Genomic DNA, 18321 nt, shown 5'->3' with positions numbered 1-18321 from the left:
GCTAATGTTTTTATCATAGCTCTGACGAGGTCCCGTAGCTAAGTTAGCTTCAATGGCGTCGTTAGCAACAGCATTGCTAGGCGGCACAGCATTAACCGTGTAGTTACAGGTCCAGTGTTTGGTTCGGTGTCTCCTGATAGTAGTATTGTTAATCTTCTGTCTATCCTTCCAGTCAGGGGTTTATTTCTTTTGTTTCTATCTGCATTTGAGCCAGATGCTATCACGTTAGCTCAGTAGCTAAAGAGCTTCGCCGATGTATTGTCGTGGAGATAAAAGTCACTGTGAATGTCCATTTCGCGTTCTCGACTCTCATTTTCAAGAGGATATAGTATCCGAGGTGGTTTAAAATACAAATCTGTGATCCACAATAGTAGAAGGAGAAAGTGTGGAATCCAATGAACCCTTGTACCTAAGTTACGGTCAGAGCGAAAAAACATACGTCTTGCACTGCACTTCAGCCCTTCACTCTCCTCATCCACAAATCTTTCATCCTGGCTCAAATTAATGGGGTAATCGTCGCTTTCTCGGTCCGAATCGCTCTCGCTGCTGGTGTAAACAATGGGGAAATGTGAGGAGCCTTTCAACCTGCAACGTCACGCTACTTCCGGTACAGGCAAGGCTTTTTTTTATCAGCGACCAAAAGTTGCGAACTTTATCGTCGAGGTTCTCTACTAAATCCTTTCAGCAAAAATATGGCAATATCGCAAAATGATCAAGTATGACACAGAATGGATCTGCTATCCCCGTTTAAATAAAAAAATGTCATTTCAGTAGGCCTTTAATCCTACCCTTTTTCATACCATAGCAATTTTATCCCATTTCCTTGTTCTCTGTAACAGAACAGTGAATAAATAAATAATATACCATAATAAGGAAACAAATATTAAATACTAAAGTATTAAAATATTAAAGACGTTCATCATAATTCTTGTTGCGTGTACTTTGTGAACACTTGTAGTTTGAACAGTCTCTTAAACTGAATTATATTGCTGCTTTGTTGGATTTATTTACTTAATCCATTCCATCATTTAATTCCACATACTGATATACTAAAGGTTTTAAGTGTTGTACATGCGTACAAATGTTTTAAATTAGATTTTCCTCTAAGGTTATATTTCTCCTCTTTTGTTGAGAAGAATTGTTGTACATTCTTGGCTAGCAGGTTATTAGTTTGCTTTGTACATAATTTTAGCGGTTTGCAAATGCACCAAATTGTTGAATTTCAATATTTTTGATTCAATAAATAAAGTGTTTGAATGTTCTCTATATCCAACATTGTGTATTATTCTGACTGATCTTTTTTGTAACACAGTTAGTGAATGAAGCGCACATTTGTAGTTGTTTCCCATATTTCTGCACAATAACTCAGATATGGTAACATATCGAGTCATACCAAAGACTATAAAAATGGGACCCATTACCTCCCTGCATGGCACTCAGCATCAAGGGTTGGAATTGGGGGTTAAATCACCAAAAATGATTCCCAGGTGCGGCCACCGCTGCTGCTCACTGCTCCCCTCACCTCCCAGGGGGTGATCAAGGGTGATGGGTCAAATGCGGAGAATAATTTCGCCACACCTAGTGTGTGTGTGTGTGACAACCATTGGTACTTTAACTTTATAGAATAGAATACAATAGAGTGGACTTTATTGTCATTATATTTGCATACAACGAGATTAAGGTGCGGTAGTGGAAAAAAATATGGAATACAAATAAATCACACAAGTAGTAATAAAGATAGAAAATAATTGAACATTTGAATTAATTTTTGGTCTAGAACATGTTTGCTTTATTCATTGTTGACGTGTTTCTTGCTACTTTGTTGTATATTTTTTACATGAGATTTCCAATTCATTTTATCATCTATTATTACACCCAAACATGTGTTTACTTTTACCCTTTCAATATCTACTCCGTCTAGTTGTATTCGTGTTACCAAATAGCATTATTTTAGCCTTACTGAGATTCAAAGATAGTCTGTTTTTGTCAAAGCATCTTTTTAATTTGTTAATTTCTTATTGTTATTATTTGTGTTCGCTTCTAAGTGTTCTCCCCTGAACAAAACACAGTTGTATCATCTGCAAGTAATACTAACTTTAAGTCCTTTGTAACTTGACAAATGTCGTTTGTATAGAGATTGAACAGTGTTGGTCCCAGGATTGACCCCTGGGGTACGCCACAACAATATTTTCAGCTCTGAAGAAGTGTGTTTGCCTATCTTCACGTATTGCTTCCTTCATTAATAAGCAAAATAGTACTGGTTTCATTTTGTTTCAGATAAATGAACACATTGAACTGCTGCAAGATACTTACATGTGGTGGCGGCTCATCTTCAGAAATGTTTGGCGCGGAGCCGCCCGGGTACTTCCTGGTTTTGTGAGGTTGATGATGTCATCACAGACCACATCAGACCATACCAACTCACAGGGGGTGGTTTGTTTTCTAGTTAGATTAATCTGAGGTTCGGTTCAGAGAGATATGAGGGGTTAGATAGCAATAGTATCTCTGGGTTGCTTTATTTTAACACTGTGACGACACGCTGAGTGTAGACATTTAAGATTGTGTTGGTAAGCAAGCTTGTGGGCAACAGTGGCGCATGCCAGGTGGTATGGGAAGCCATTTTGTTGGGAACAATTCATACGTGCTGATGCCAAAACATTTATTTTTTTGAGTGAGTAGATTCTTTGCTTTGCACTTTTGATTGTTTAAGTCGCTACTTTGATTTTTTTTGTTCGGTTTTACACGCATTTAAAGACATGCTTTGTCAATAAACACGCCACACTTCCAACAAACTGAAAGTCTGTCTTCCTATTGTCTGGCCCTCGGACGCCACGTTACAACAATGCCAATGTAATTATTTAGCACATGCAACGTGATTTATCAACACTCATCACCGTGTCAAAAGGACAGTTCCGTCCTGTGTGTGTGGGTGTGTCAACATTTCGGATGGTCACAAATAAAATATATTAAAGTTAAAGTACCAACGATTGTCACACACACACTGGGTGCGGTGAAAATTGTCCTCTGCAAATGACCCATCCCCATGTTCACTCTCTGGGAGGTGAGGGGAGCAGTGAGCAGCAGTGTGCGCCGCGCTCGGGAATCATTTAGTGATTTAAAATAGAATAGAATAGAAAATACTTTATTGATCCCTAGGGGAAATTCAGCACCACAGTTTGCTCACAATAGACAATAAACATTTAGGTATTTTTACATGTGAATATTATAAATACAGTCTATTATACAGCATTATTCACATATAAATAACATAAATACAGTCTATTATACAGCATTATTCACATGTGAATAACATAAATACAGTCTATTATACAGCATTATTCATATGTGAATAATATAAATACAGTCTCTTATACAGCATTATTCACATGTGAATAACATAAATACAGTCTATTATACAGCATTATTCACATGTGAATAACATAAATACAGGCTATTATACAGCATTATTCACATGTGAATAACATAAATACAGTCTATTATACAGCATTATTCACATGTAAATAACATAAATACAGTCTATTATACAGCATTATTCACATGTGAATAACATAAATACAGTCTATTATACAGCATTATTCATATGTGAATAATATAAATACAGTCTATTATACAGCATTATTCATATGTGAATAATATAAATACAGTCTATTATACAGCATTATTCACATGTGAATAACATAAATACAGTCTATTATACAGCATTATTCACATGTGAATAACATAAATACAGTCTATTATACAGCATTATTCACATGTAAATAACATAAATACAGTCTATTATACAGCATTATTCACATGTGAATAACATAAATACAGTCTATTATACAGCATTATTCATATGTGAATAATATAAATACAGTCTATTATACAGCATTATTCATATGTGAATAATATAAATACAGTCTATTATACAGCATTATTCACATGTGAATAATGCTGTATAATAGACTGTATTTATATTATTCACATGTTAATAACATAAATACAGTCTATTATACAGCATTATTCACATGTGAATAACATAAATACAGTCTATTATACAGCATTATTCACATGTAAATAACATGAATACAGTCTATTATACAGCATTATTCATATGTGAATAATATAAATACAGTCTATTAAACAGCATTATTCACATGTGAATAATGCTGTATAATAGACTGTATTTATATTATTCACATGTTAATAACATAAATACAGTCTATTATACAGCATTATTCACATGTGAATACATAAATACAGTCTATTATACAGCATTATTCACATGTGAATAACATAAGTACAGTCAATTATACAGCATTATTCACATGTGAATAACATAAATACAGTCTATTATACAGCATTATTCACATGTGAATAATGCTGTATAATTGACTGTATTTATGTTATTCACATGTGGAAGAAGTGTCAAAAGATGGAACCGGTACGTTTCAGAGGGGGTATCGTACCGAATATGATTCATTAGTATCGCGGTACTATACTAATACCGGTATACCGTACAGCTCTAGTGCACGCTATTTTATAGATAGCACATGCTGTTTACCGCGTGGTGTTTGCAGCTTAGTAAATCAGGCCCTAAATTCTTTCTCTTAGGCCTCATGCTGTTAAGTTTTGAACATTCCCAGCGGTCCACAACGGCCAAGGTGGGGTCATCTTCGGTAGAGGTGGAACTGAATTCTAATCACAGCAATAAGGTCAACTGAGTAATCCCCGTCCGCTCAAATGTCACTGTTCCCCCCCTCGCCTCGACACGGCTCCCCGCACACGGCATCACAACATCCCACTATCGATCACGCTCTAATTAGGAATGGATGAGGGCTGGTGTTGTACTACGGGACGCGGGGACAGCCTTTAATCACGCACACGCACACGATGAACAGTGTCTGTTTTGCATCACCTCTTTTACGGCCATAAAGCCCGATGAGTGATCTCAACCTGAATTGACCTGACACACCCAGACGGGATGAAAGTCGGTAAGGAGCGGCGCCGCAACGTATTCCCGTGGCGCTCGTGCGGCGCAGGGGGGGAAAAGATTAGCCAGCGACTTACTTGCTCACGGCAGCCACGAGTCTGGATTACGCAGTCTCAGAGGAAGCGTGACATCCTTGGTGACATCGGATAGACAAACCTGGCCAGAGTACGAACTGGTGACCTCGGGTTGACGAGCTAAAGGAGACCGCCTGCTGTCATAGTGCAGAGAGGGTCTATTTAAGGCAGGGGTCGGCAACCCAAAACGTTGAAAGAGCCATATTGGACCAAAACTACAAAAAAACAAAAGGTAAGAAAAGTTCCTTTTGCATAATATTGCGAAACAAAACACCATATAATATGTGTTACCTTATACCAGTGGTTCTTAACCTGGGTTCGATCGAACCCTAGGGGTTCGGTGAGTAGGCCTCAGGGGTTCGGCAGAGCCTCCGCCGCAGAGGTCAAGACACACCCGAATCATCGTGTAAATAAAAACTTCTCCCTGTCGGCGTATTATGGATACCCCCAAACAATGTTCCCTCTAATTTTCCATATGTGTGAGCATCTGCAAAAACTCCTTAAGCACATGTGAGCGACGTCAGACGTGCACACGCACTGTGGTCACACCTGCAGCACACCTGTCCCAAACCTGACTAAATAACAAGTTCAATGTTTTATTATTGTAATCAAATGACAGCAGTCATTTCCATGAGATTATTTTCTAATATAAGTGTTTTGGCCCAATTACAATGACTATAACATATTGTTTTTCATGAGCTGTGTACTAGTATTATATGTTCGGGTGGGGTTCCTGCTTTGGAAATAATGTGTACCCCTTTCAGATATCGCATTTAGTTCCCACTAAAACATTCACATGTTGCACAATGAGATGTAAACATGGGATCATGTGTACATTCCTGTAACTTTCTGTTTGTAAAACATATCTTTATTAGTATTTATTTAATATAATAACATCGTTTTATGATTACGCTTCGGGTTCGGTGAATGTGCATATGAAACTGGTGGGGTTCGGTACCTCCAACAAGGTTAAGAACCACTGCCTTATACACACACCATAATAATACTCCTATGTTGAAGCACAGTACAATCCATCAAGCGGTGAGGCTTCATAGCTTACCAAAGTCCTACTAAAACATTTTTATAGATTTTATGTTTGACTGCCATCTACTGGTCACACTTATCATTACACCATGTACCAAATAAAATAGCTTCGAGGTAGGTAAGCTCAACCAAACGTATTTCTTACATTAGGCGCACCGGGTTATAAGGCGCACTGTCGAGTTTTGAGAAGAAAACATTTTTTTTTAGGTGCACCTTATAGTCCGGAGAATACGGTATGTATTTTAATCTGGGTCATTATGGTGGTGCTTTGATTGCCAAGTTTTTTCTAAAGGGTACTTGGTTAAAAAAAGTTTGAGAACCACTGCTATAGATCGCCAAAAATATACATTTTTATAGGTGTCTAAATTTTCTTTGCGTTTTTTTTCCCCCACCATTGTCTAACACTTGTGAATACTGTATATACTGTAAGCAATTTGATATTTCCTAAATGCGATTAAAACCTTTGTCTTTACACACATTTGCATGGACACACACACACAAACACACGCACGCACGCACGCACGCACACACACACACACACACACACACACACACACACACACACACACACACACACACACACACACACACACACACACACACACACACACACACACACACACACACACACACACTGTTGTATTTGTTACCTTCTTGAGACCTCAGAAAAATGCCTACCTCTTTAGGACCACCCTTTCTAGATATATAAAGATTTGTATTTACAACATTAATAATAAATACATACTATGCAAATATAAAAAAGCTTGTGGTGAAAAATGAGTTGGAATTTCACAAGAAAAACTTTGAATTTTAGCAGTATTATAATAAAAGTCGCCATTTTACTCAACGCAAGTCAAGATTTTACAATAAAAACTGAACATTTGTGCAATATTATCATCAAAGTTGGAATTTTACTCAATAACAGTCGCAATTTCACAAGAAAAGCTTAACGTTTTGGCAATTTTATGTAAAAAGTCGTATTTTACTCGACAAAAATCACAATTTTATAACAAAACTGTAACATTTTGGCAATGTTATAATAATAATCGGAATTTTACTTGGCAAAATGATGACAAAAGTCATAATTTTACTCAAAAAATGTCACGATGTTACAAGAACAACAAAAACATTGGCAATATTGGGATACAAGTCAGAATTTTATATGGCAAATGTCCCCATTTTGCATTAAAAAGTAATAATTTTACATGAAAAAGTAATCATTTTCCGAGAAAATATTGCAATATTACAGAAGCAGAAGGAATATGAGAAATATTTCCCAATTTTATAAGAAAGAAGTCGACACATTGTAAGAAAAAAGACTGCTTTTAGTTATTTTTGTTGTTGTTGTTTGTAATTGTTTTTTGATCTCCATTATTTACTTCAAGTTATTACAGTATGTCTCTATATACATATATTTTTTTATTATTATTGATTTTGGCCAAAGGGGTCGCATTTCAATTTCTTACACACACTTGTTATTACATATGTTGGCCAGAGGGGGAGCAATTCAATCGTTTTACACAAACTTGTTATTTCATAGGCTGGCCAGAGGGGGAGCACTTTAAAAACAATTTGAAAAATCCCTCTTTTTTGGGACCACCCTCATTTTGATAGATTTCACCACCAGGGGTGCAAATGCGACATTCTCTATTAGATGCAATGGTTTTCCGTATTGGGACCATGATGTCGGTCCTAACTTGTTCACCGGTCCTCATATGGAAGGTACTTTTCCTGGTTGATGTCTCAAGAAGGGTAGAAATACAAGAACACACACACACACACACACACGCACACACACACACACACACACACTGGTTATCATTTGGGACGGGGACCAAGTTTTTGATCATCACCTGTGGGGACCACCCTTTCTACAGGTTGAAGAAGTGTGAGCAGAGCAGCGAGTGCAGTACCAGCTACAGCCCGATGAGGGGGCTGCTGTGCAAATGTCTCACACTCAAACTAAACATCTTTTATGGGCCAAAGCTTAAAAATCACTTAGGCATCTTCAGAATGGATCTGACTATCATTTAAAAAGGTTTCCCTTTAGGGCAGTGGTCCCCAACCACCGGGCCGCGGCTCTGTACCGGTCCGTGGACCGATTGGTATTGGGCTGCGGCCGCACAAGAAATAAAAATAAAATAAAAAAATTACAATTTTTATTTTAATTTTTTAAAATTAAATCAACATAAAAAACACAATATATACATTATATATCAATATAAATCAATACAGTCTGCAGGGATACAGTCCGTAAGCACACATGATTTTATTTCTTTATGACCAAAAAAAAACCAAACAAAAAAAAACAAAAACATAACACCCACCATCCAACCCCCTTCCCCCAGTCCGTGGGACACATTTTCAAGCGTTGACCGGTCCGCAAGTACAAAAAGGTCAGTGGTCCCCAACCACCGGGCCGCGGACCGATTGGTACCGGGCCGCACAAGAAATTTAAAATTAAAAAAAAAAAAAATATATATATATATATATATATATATTTTTTTTATGAAATCAACATAAAAAACACAATATATACATTATATATCAATATAGATCAGTACAGTCTGCAGGGATACAGTCCGTAAGCACACATGATTGCATTAATTTATGTAAAAAAAAAAAATATATATATATTTTTTTTTAAATACACCCCCCCTTCCCCCCCACCTGTCCGTGGGACAAATTTTCAAGCGTTGACCGGTCCGCAGCGACAAAAAGGTTGGGGACCACTGCTTTAGGGGACCTGTTTTTTTGTCCCCATACCGTCAGAGGTCCCCTAAAGGTGACTGTGTAAACAGAGTGATGTCCCCATTAAGTAAGCATTGCCAGAACACACACACACACACACACACACACACACACACACACACACACACACACACACACACACACACACGCACACACACACACACACACACACACACACACACACACATACATACACACACTTTTAGAAGCACCAGTAAGACGTACAGTACTCTAAAATCTTCACAGCTTTTACAACAAAGACTCGGTGTGCTTTGCAGGGTTGTGTGTCCTGGAAGGACACAGGAAAAAAAAATCACCTTGTCAGTTAGAAAATAATTTCAAGTAGTGAAGGACCTGAAAAGAAACGCCAGCAGAGAAGCTGCCATAGAAAAAAAAAGAGGACGGAAAAAAAAAAGCGTGTGCAAAGTTTTCAAGGCTGCGGAGAACTTTATATGCTGTGTAAACATGAGAGGCGGAAAAATACTCAATTTGCATTGAGTCTGTATTCATGTCAGCATTATGGGATTCCATATAAATGCTTGATTGATGAGCGTTGCTGAGCTGACATTATTAAAGTGATCCGACTCATTAACATTTTAACTACCGACACGATCTGGTCAGAAGGGCGACGGGAAGGAGAAAATTGCCAAAGTCACACCTTTTATGCATTCAAGCAACATATTGTCACTGCTTTGAATGTGTAATGAGTGTGGAAGTTCTGCAACACATGCACACAAGTAATACATTTTGATTGATGCTACACCCAATTTAGCCTCACCCCCCCCCCCCCCCCCGCCTCCCTTCTGCTGTTTTGCCCCATACGAGTCAATTACCCTGAATCCACTTCTAGAAGCTGCAAGCCAGCGGTGTGCTGACTAAGACGCACATTATCTACACATCCGCAGAGGACCACAAACAATACCTCATTTCAGCAAACCACACATATACACTTATCTGCTGCGAGATAGACCGCAGCCTTTTTTAAATATGGGCTGTGAAATATGGCCTCCGGAGGCAGGGCGCAATACACGATGCATAATAACACGGCGGCAAAATTATGCCACCTGTGTCGTTGAAGTTTGCCGCACTCGGACAAATCATTGGTGGATTACGTTTGCACTCGACTGGTTCCGTTTCGGAAGCTGCAGCTGTCGGTTGGGTACCATGCTGGTGACGAGAGCTCCGCCTCCAGAGAGACCGACTCACTCCATGATGGAATTATTCTGCTTTTCCGACAACACACACACACAGGTTTGACTCACTGTATGCTAGGGATTACAGTTACACTACAGTCCTGTACACTCATTTACTAAAGGTTTGTTTTAAAGGCCTACTGAAACCCACTACTACCGACCATGCAGTCTGATAGTTTATATATCAATGATGAAATCTTAACATTGCAACACATGCCAATACGGCCGGGTTAACTTATAAAGTGCAATTTTTAATTTCCCGCTAAACTTCCGGTTGAAAACGTCTATGTATGATGACGTATGCGCGTGACGTCAATCGTTGAAACGGAAGTATTGGTACACCTTTGAATCCAATACAAAAAAGCTCTGTTTTCATCTCAAAATTCCACAGTATTCTGGACATCTGTGTTGGTGAATCTTTTGCAATTTGTTTAATGAACAATGAAGACTGCAAAGAAGAAAGTTGTAGGTGGGATCGGTGTATTAGCGGCTGGCTGCAGCAACACAACCAGGGGGACTTTGACTTGGATATCAGACGCGCTAGCCGCCGCTAGCCGCCGCTAGCCGCCGCTAGCCGCCGCTAGCCGCCGACCGCACGGATGATCGGGTGAAGTGCTTTGTCCTTCCGTCGATCGCTGGAACACAGGTGAGCACAGGTGTTGATGAGCAGATGAGGGCTGGCTGGCGTAGGTGGAGCGCTAATGTTTTTATCATAGCTCTGTGAGGTCCCGTTGCTAAGTTAGCTTCAATGGCGTCGTTAGCAACAGCATTGTTAATCTTCGCCAAGCTGGAAAGCATTAACCGTGTATTTACATGTCCAGGGTTTAATAATATTGTTGATTTTCTGTCTATCCTTCCAGTCAGGGGTTTATTTCTTTTGTTTATATCTGCATTTGAGCCCGATGCTATCACGTTAGCTCCGTAGCTAAAGTGTTTCGCCGATGTATTGTCGTGGAGATAAAAGTCACTGTGAATGTCCATTTCGCGTTCTCCACTCTCATTTTCAAGAGGATATAGTATCCGAGGTGGTTTAAAATACAAATCCGTGATCCACAATAGAAAAAGGACAAAGTGTGGAATCCAATGAGCCAGCTTGTACCTAAGTTACGGTCAGAGCGAAAAAAGATACGTCCTGCACTGCACTATAGTCCTTCACTCTCACTTTCCCCATCCACAAATCTTTCATCCTCGCTCAAATTAATGGGGTAATCGGCGCTCTCTCGGTCCGAATCTCTCTCGCTGCTGGTGTAAACAATAGGGAAATGTGAGCAGCATTCCAGCTTGTGACGTCACGCTACTTCCGGTAGGGGCAAGGCTTTTTTTTATCAGCGACCAAAAGTTGCGAACTTTATCGTCGTTGTTCTCTACTAAATCCTTTCAGCAAAAATATGGCAATATCGCGAAATGATCAAGTATGACACATAGAATGGATCTGCTATCCCCGTTCAAATAAATAAAACAAATTTTAGTAGGCCGTTAAAACACGTGCAAACTTCATAGCACACGCAAAGCTGATCTACTAAACATGTGCACAGGGGATTGGGTCTGTTAAGTGAGCAACATTAAGGCGTGCAATCCATTTTGCATCTCTATCATAAGTAAAATGCAATATACTCTATATTGCCAAAAGTATTTGGCCATCTGCCGTGACTCATGTATGAACTTGAAGTGCCATCCCGTTCCTAACCCATAGGGTTCAATATGATGTCGGTCCACCTTTTTGCAGCTATTACAGTGTCAACTCTTCTGAGAAGGCTGTCCACAAGGTTGCTGAGTGTGTTTATAGGAATTGTTGACCATTCTTCCAAAAGCGCATTGGTGAGGTCACACACTGATGTTGGTGGAGAAGGCCTGGCTCTCAGTCTCCGTTCTAATTCATCCCAAAGGTGTTCTATCGGGTTCAGGTCAGGACTCTGTGCAGGCCAGTCAAGTTCATCCACACCAGGCTATGTCATCCATGTCTTTTTGTGCACTGGTGCACGGACATGTTGGAAGAGGAAGGGGCCCGCTCCAAACTGTTCCCACAAGGTTGGGCGCATGGAATTGTCCAAAATGTTTTGGTATCCTGGAGCATTCAAAGTTCATTTCACTGGAACTAAGGGGCCAAGCCCAACTCCTGAAAAACAACCTCACACTATAATTCCTGCTCCACCAAATTTCACACTCAGCGTTCTCCTGGCAACCTCCAAACCCAGACTGGTCCATCAGATTGCCAGATGGAAAAGCGTGATTCATCGCTCCAGAGAAGGCGTCTCCACTGCTCTAGAGTCCAGTGGTGACGTGCTTTACACCACTGCATCCCACACTTTGCATTAGACTTGGTGATGTATGGCTTAGATGCAGCTGCTCGGCCATGAAAACCCATTCCATGAAGCTCTCTGCGTACTGTACGTGGGCTAATTGGAAGGTGACATGAAGTTTGGAGCTCTGCGGCAACTGACTGTGCAGAAAGTCTTTGCACTATGCGCTTCAGCATCCGCTGACCCCTCTCTGTCAGTTTACGTGGCCTACCACTTGGTGGCTGAGTTGCTGTTGTTCCCAAACTCTTCCATTTTCTTATAATGAAGCCGACAGTTGACTTTGGAATATTTAGGAACGAGGAAATTTAATGACTGGATTTGTTGCATAGGTGGCATCCTATGACAGTTCCACGCTGGAAATCACTGAGAGCGGCCTATTCTTTCACAAATGTTTGTAGAAACAGTCTCCATGCCTAAGTGCTTGATTGTATACACCTGTGGCCGGGCCAAGTGATTAGAACACCTGATTCAGATCATTTGGATGGGTGGCCAAATATTTTTGGCAATATAGTGGATATGCTGATCCTCAGAGCGCCCACAATACTGTGAAGAGAAGATGCAAATGTTATTATTTAGCCCGCACAGTGTGATTTTTCGACATTCATCACCGCTTTGCGAGCACTATTTAGCGTTTTATTCAGAAGGACAGTTCCACACACAGCTGCAGCAACAGACAGAGAATCCTCTGTACTATGCGTGTTTGTCAACATTTTGGACAGGCAGAAATATAAAATATTAGATATATCATCTATTCAGCAACATAATTTTATAATTTCATATTTGTAGAGGCCTTAAATGGATATTTAAAAAAATACAAATAAAAAAATAAATTGGTGCATTTGATATCTTTTTTTAATGAGGTTCGTTTTTTTCCACATAGAATACACAGTATATCATTAAAGTATATATGAACAATAAGTTATTTAAGTATTCATGTTTTTGTGTTTTGAGATGAAGAAATTAACAATTAAAAAGATGGTTTGACAAACCTCAGTACAACTAAAATAATGGTATTCGGTAACAGTAGAAGGGAAAGTCAAACACAAATACAAATACCGATAGACGGAATATAAATTGAAAGAGTAAATGAAACCATATTTCTAGGTATAGTATAATGATTGATGATAAAATGAACCGGAAATCTCATATAAAAAATGGCAAGAAACACGTCAATATTAAATAAAGATAAATATGCATTGGACCAAAAATCCCTTCATATTCTCTACTGCTCGCTAGTTTTACTATATCTGAGTTATTGTGTAGAAATATGGGGAAATAACTTCAAAAGTACACTTCATTCATTAATCGTGTTACAAAGAAGATCCATCCATCCATCTTCGTCCGCTTATCCGAGGTCGGGTCGTGGGGGAAGCAGCCTAAGCAGGGAAGCCCAGACTTCCCTCTCCCCAGCCACTTCGTCCAGCCCCTGTCGGGGGATCCCGAGGCGTTCCCAGGCCAGCCGGGAGAGATAGTCTTCCCAACATGTCCTGGGTCTTCCCCGTGGCCTCCTACCGGTCGGACGTGTACGAAACACCTCCCTAGGGAGGCGTTCGGGGTGGCATCCTGACCAGATCTGGCTCCTCTCGATGTGGAGGAGTAGTCGCTTTACTTTGAGTTCCTCCCGGATGACAGAGCTTCTCACCCTTTCTCTAAGGGAGAGACCCGCCACCGGTGGAGGAAACTAATTTCGGCCGCTTGTACCCGTTATCTTGTCTTTTCGGAACGTAGATCGACCGGTAAATTGAGAGCTTTGCCTTCCGGCTCAGCTCCTTCTTCACCACAACGGATCGATACAGCGTCCGCATTACCGAAGACGCCACACCAATCCGCCTGTCGATCTCACGATCCACTCTTCCCTCACTTGTGAACAAGATTTCGAGGTACTTGAACTCCTCCACTTGGGGCAGGATCTCCTCCCCAACCCGGAGATGGCACTCCACCCTTTTCCGGGCGAGAACCATGGACTCGGACTTGGAGGTGCTGATTCCCATCCTAGTCGCTAGATCGCTCAGACCGATCCAGTGAGAGCTGAAGATCCTGGCCAGATGAAGACATCAGGACCACATCATCTGCAAATAGCAGAGACCTAATCCTGCAGCCACCAAACCAGATACCCTCAACGCCCTGACTGCGCCTAGAAATTCTGTCCATAAAACTTATGAACAGAATCGGTGACAAAGGGCAGCCTTGGCGGAGTCCAACTCTCACTGGAAACGTGTCTGACTTACTGCCGGCAATGCGGACCAAGCTCTGACACTGATCATACAGGGAGCGGACCGCCACAATCAGACAGTCCGTTACCCCATACTCTCTGAGCACTCCCCACAGGACTTCCCGAGGGACACGGTCGAATGCCTTCTCCAAGTCCACAAAACACATGTAGACTGGTTGGGCTAACTCCCATGCATCCTCAAGGACCCTGCCGAGAGTATAGAGCTGGTCCACAGTTCCACGACCAGGACGAAAACCACACTGTTCCTCCTGAATCCGAGGATCGACTATCCGGCGTAGCCTCCTCTCCAGTACACCTGAATAGACCTTACCGGGAAGATCAGTTAGAATAATACATAATGTTGGACATAGGGAAAATTCAAACCACACCTCCTGTTAGAGACATGCATGGACAAACACAGCTTATTAGCAGTGAAGCTACAGACAAGTCCTATACCCTGTAGGGCTTACTAAGAAAACTTTTAAAGTGTAAAAAAAAAACAGAATCAATGATTAGATTTGTTGAAAAATATGAGACATCAAAAGGGATCTATGATGATTTTAATCTACCTTTAAAACACCTCCTTGTCTAGATAACATGTATTGAATATGTTTTGGTGTAATAATTGCATAGATTTCACATTTACAACCCATGTTTTTAGTCTGTCTGCAAGATGTTCACGTGTGAAGGCATTTCAGGATTGCAAATGAAACCCCATCCCATCTTCTCAAAGTTTCAAAATGTTCCTTTAAAAAAATGTTTAAATACATATTTTGAAGTTATCGCTTTTTTTTTCAAATTTTCCCCTGACAACGTAAAACAAAGGCTTCATAAACATTATATAGATTCATCCGGTCACAACGTTAGGTACATTTATGTAAATGCATGTTTCACGTCAGGGTTGTTAATAAGCATGCCACGATTAGATGAAAGTGGTACTTTATACTATGTTTTGTGTTTACTTACAGCCTGAAGCACTTTACTAAATGTCCAAATAGGTACGTCCACCTAGCTGTGATGTCACGACGTAGCCAGAGGCATCCAAAACTGCCTGCAAGCTCATGCAGCAAAATGCATGAACGTTATGATTTGACACTTTGGCATTGTTTAACACGAGTATCCAACATTTTAACAACCTTAGTAAGTCAGAAAATATGAAATTCACCATAGGTCTCCTTTAAGTTTTTGAAGGGCATAAAAACATTCTGGAATCACATTTTGTTCTATTTTTTTTTTTTTCCGCAAATGTCGCAATAAACTTCAGTCCTAAAAAGTATCAAACATGTAATGTTTCTTTGGAATTGTGACACTTTGGAAAGCTTTTTGATCAGGTAATGTCACAGGTTTAAATGAGTAAAATAACTAATTAAAATGTATACTTACTGACAATTGTGGCATCATTTGGTTAAAACGCCTTCAAAGGGTTAAAATATTAATAAAAACGATCACACGTTTGGTGTTTTTTATTTAGGGCTGAAGTTGAGAGATTTGAGCAAAAATAGTAAAAAATAAATAAATAAAAATAAAAATAAAAAATAAAAATAAAAATAAAAATAAAAATAAAAATAAAAATAAAAATAAAAATAAAAATAAAAATAAAAATAAAAATAAAAATAAAAATAATTATATATATATTTTGATGCCCTTTGAATAATGAAGGACTCATACAGTATGTCCTGTTTGGCTTTGGGATTTTGTCGAATAAATGCTAGTGAAAAGAACTTGACATTGACATTTTAAAATTTAACATTAAATAAACACCTATAAGGAAAAGTAATGTACCATACTTTCTAAACTATCAGCTCTTACATTTTTCCTACGCTTTGAGCCATGTGGCCTAAAAAAAAAACGGTTTGGTTAATGTACAGATTTTTCTTCATTAACAACAATAATGTTTTGTGCTCAACGACTGGTTTTCATAAACCAACAAGGATATTGGAAAAGTATGTTATTGTTTGTGCTATTGAACCATCTTATGGACGGTTGAAAATGTACTTCCTATTTTGTGCTTTGAACTGGAACTATATCCTGTTTTGTCTAATATTTGTCCATAGCGTTTTTGCTCAAAAATATGCTTCATTCATCACTCCAAACAACGTTTGTAAGTTTTACAATATAACTAAAACAATTTGAACGTACTAAACGGTCCCATGCGTGATGTTTGTAGGAGTGTTTACAAGCATATTTGTACGTGCTATCGTAACATAATCAAGCTAGTGTTGTGAGCATTGGCGTATATGCGTATTAGTGTCTGTGTTAGTATTATTAACTTACAATGGCATTCTTATTGTATTGTTTTAGTTTTGTAAAATTCACCAAAACTTTAACGTGGAGTTATTGAGTCTATTTTGCGGATTGGAGAGCCAGCTTCCGCAGCTCATGGGTCCATGACAATGACTTCTGTTTTGTTCGACCAGCCGTTTTACTTCGGTCTGACGGGCACCGTTTGGAAACAATTATGGTATGTAAATAAATATTTACCAAATATTTCATACCGGTACATATCTGTGGCTTACAGCAGGGGTCCCCAACCTTTTTTGCACCAGGGACCGGTTTAATGTAGGCATTATTTTCACGGACCGGCCTTCCACGTGTGCCAGATAAGTATCGCAAATAAGTGCATGAAAAATGAATACCTGAAAAAAGTCCCCATAACATTCAATTAGTGGGAGCCCCTGGACTTTTCCCTTTGCAAAAAAGCTCGCCATAGACTTTTGTTTTTTGCTCATTTTTGCTAGAAGTAGGCTTTTTTTTTGGCTTTAGTATCTGATGGGTTATAGGTGATACATCACAAAGACAAGAGCATGGATATATAGTATAAGAAAGCTAGAAATACTTGACATTAGTTCCAATAGATTTCTGTGGATTGCTATTTCCATTCTAAAAGTTATGTATTCATATTTTGTGCAATATTTCATAGATAAATACACTAATGTTAGTTTTTTGGTCCATTTTTCCATGTGTAAATACATCTATTATTGCTAAGTACTTATGTAATAGGACTACGTGCAATAATACCAGCACTTTAACCACTAGGCCAAAGGAGATGTGTATTTTTGTCCTTCAGTACAATTATTTTATGCAACAATTTAGTACTTCTCTATCTGCCTTATGCAGTTTAACTCCTATGGTCACTTTATTCCTGATCTGCCCTGATCTTAGGTCATCAACCTGCAGATGGAACCTAGCTTTTGGTTACGATTTGGCACCTTTACATTTTATAAGTTTATTAATGTGCATTGTCCCACGTGACAATGATGTAACAAATACAGCAAATGGCGACTTCCTACCAGGAGTTTTATAATACATCTATGAACAAGCTTATTGGTGGGTCTGCTGGGACTGGCCAAAGTTAAGTAGGAGAAAATGCGGCCCGGTCTCTGTGCGGCCCGGTAGCAAATGCCCGGACCGGTGTTTGGGGACCACTGGCTTAAGGTACAGCGGGTAATATATTTATAAAATATTGATTTCTGCATAAGTTTGGTGGATGCTGCTTCAATACCTGTCCACTCTATAGCCCGGAAAGTATGGTATGATGGTGTAAAAACAATAATCTAGTGTTGTAACGATACCAATATTTTGTTACCGGTACTAAAATTATTTCGATAGTTTTCGGTACTTTTCTAAATAAAGGGTACCACACAAAAATTGCATTATTGACTTTATTTGGACAAAAAATCTTAGGGTACATTACACATACTTTATGTTAATTATTGCAAGTTTGTCCTTAAATAAAATAGTGAACATACTA

General features: G+C 39.3%; 1 protein-coding gene across 3 annotated transcripts in view; it reads right to left on the bottom strand.

The window, feature by feature from the left end:
* Positions 1–18321, bottom strand: part of schip1 (schwannomin interacting protein 1) — a 938589-nt gene that overhangs the window by 353683 nt on the left and 566585 nt on the right. The window contains exon 1 of one of the 3 annotated variants that reach the window (XM_062060222.1): positions 2314–2389. The exons of the other annotated variants lie outside the window; for them this stretch is intronic. The gene's annotated coding sequence lies outside the window, so the exon portion shown is untranslated. Of the gene's footprint in view, positions 1–2313; positions 2390–18321 lie in introns of those variants that run through there. 3 annotated transcript variants of the gene reach the window in all.

This window comes from Entelurus aequoreus, linkage group LG10 (genome assembly GCF_033978785.1).
Source record: "Entelurus aequoreus isolate RoL-2023_Sb linkage group LG10, RoL_Eaeq_v1.1, whole genome shotgun sequence".
NCBI classification, from domain to species: domain Eukaryota; kingdom Metazoa; phylum Chordata; class Actinopteri; order Syngnathiformes; family Syngnathidae; genus Entelurus; species Entelurus aequoreus.
This window is presented reverse-complemented; position numbering and strand designations above follow the sequence as displayed.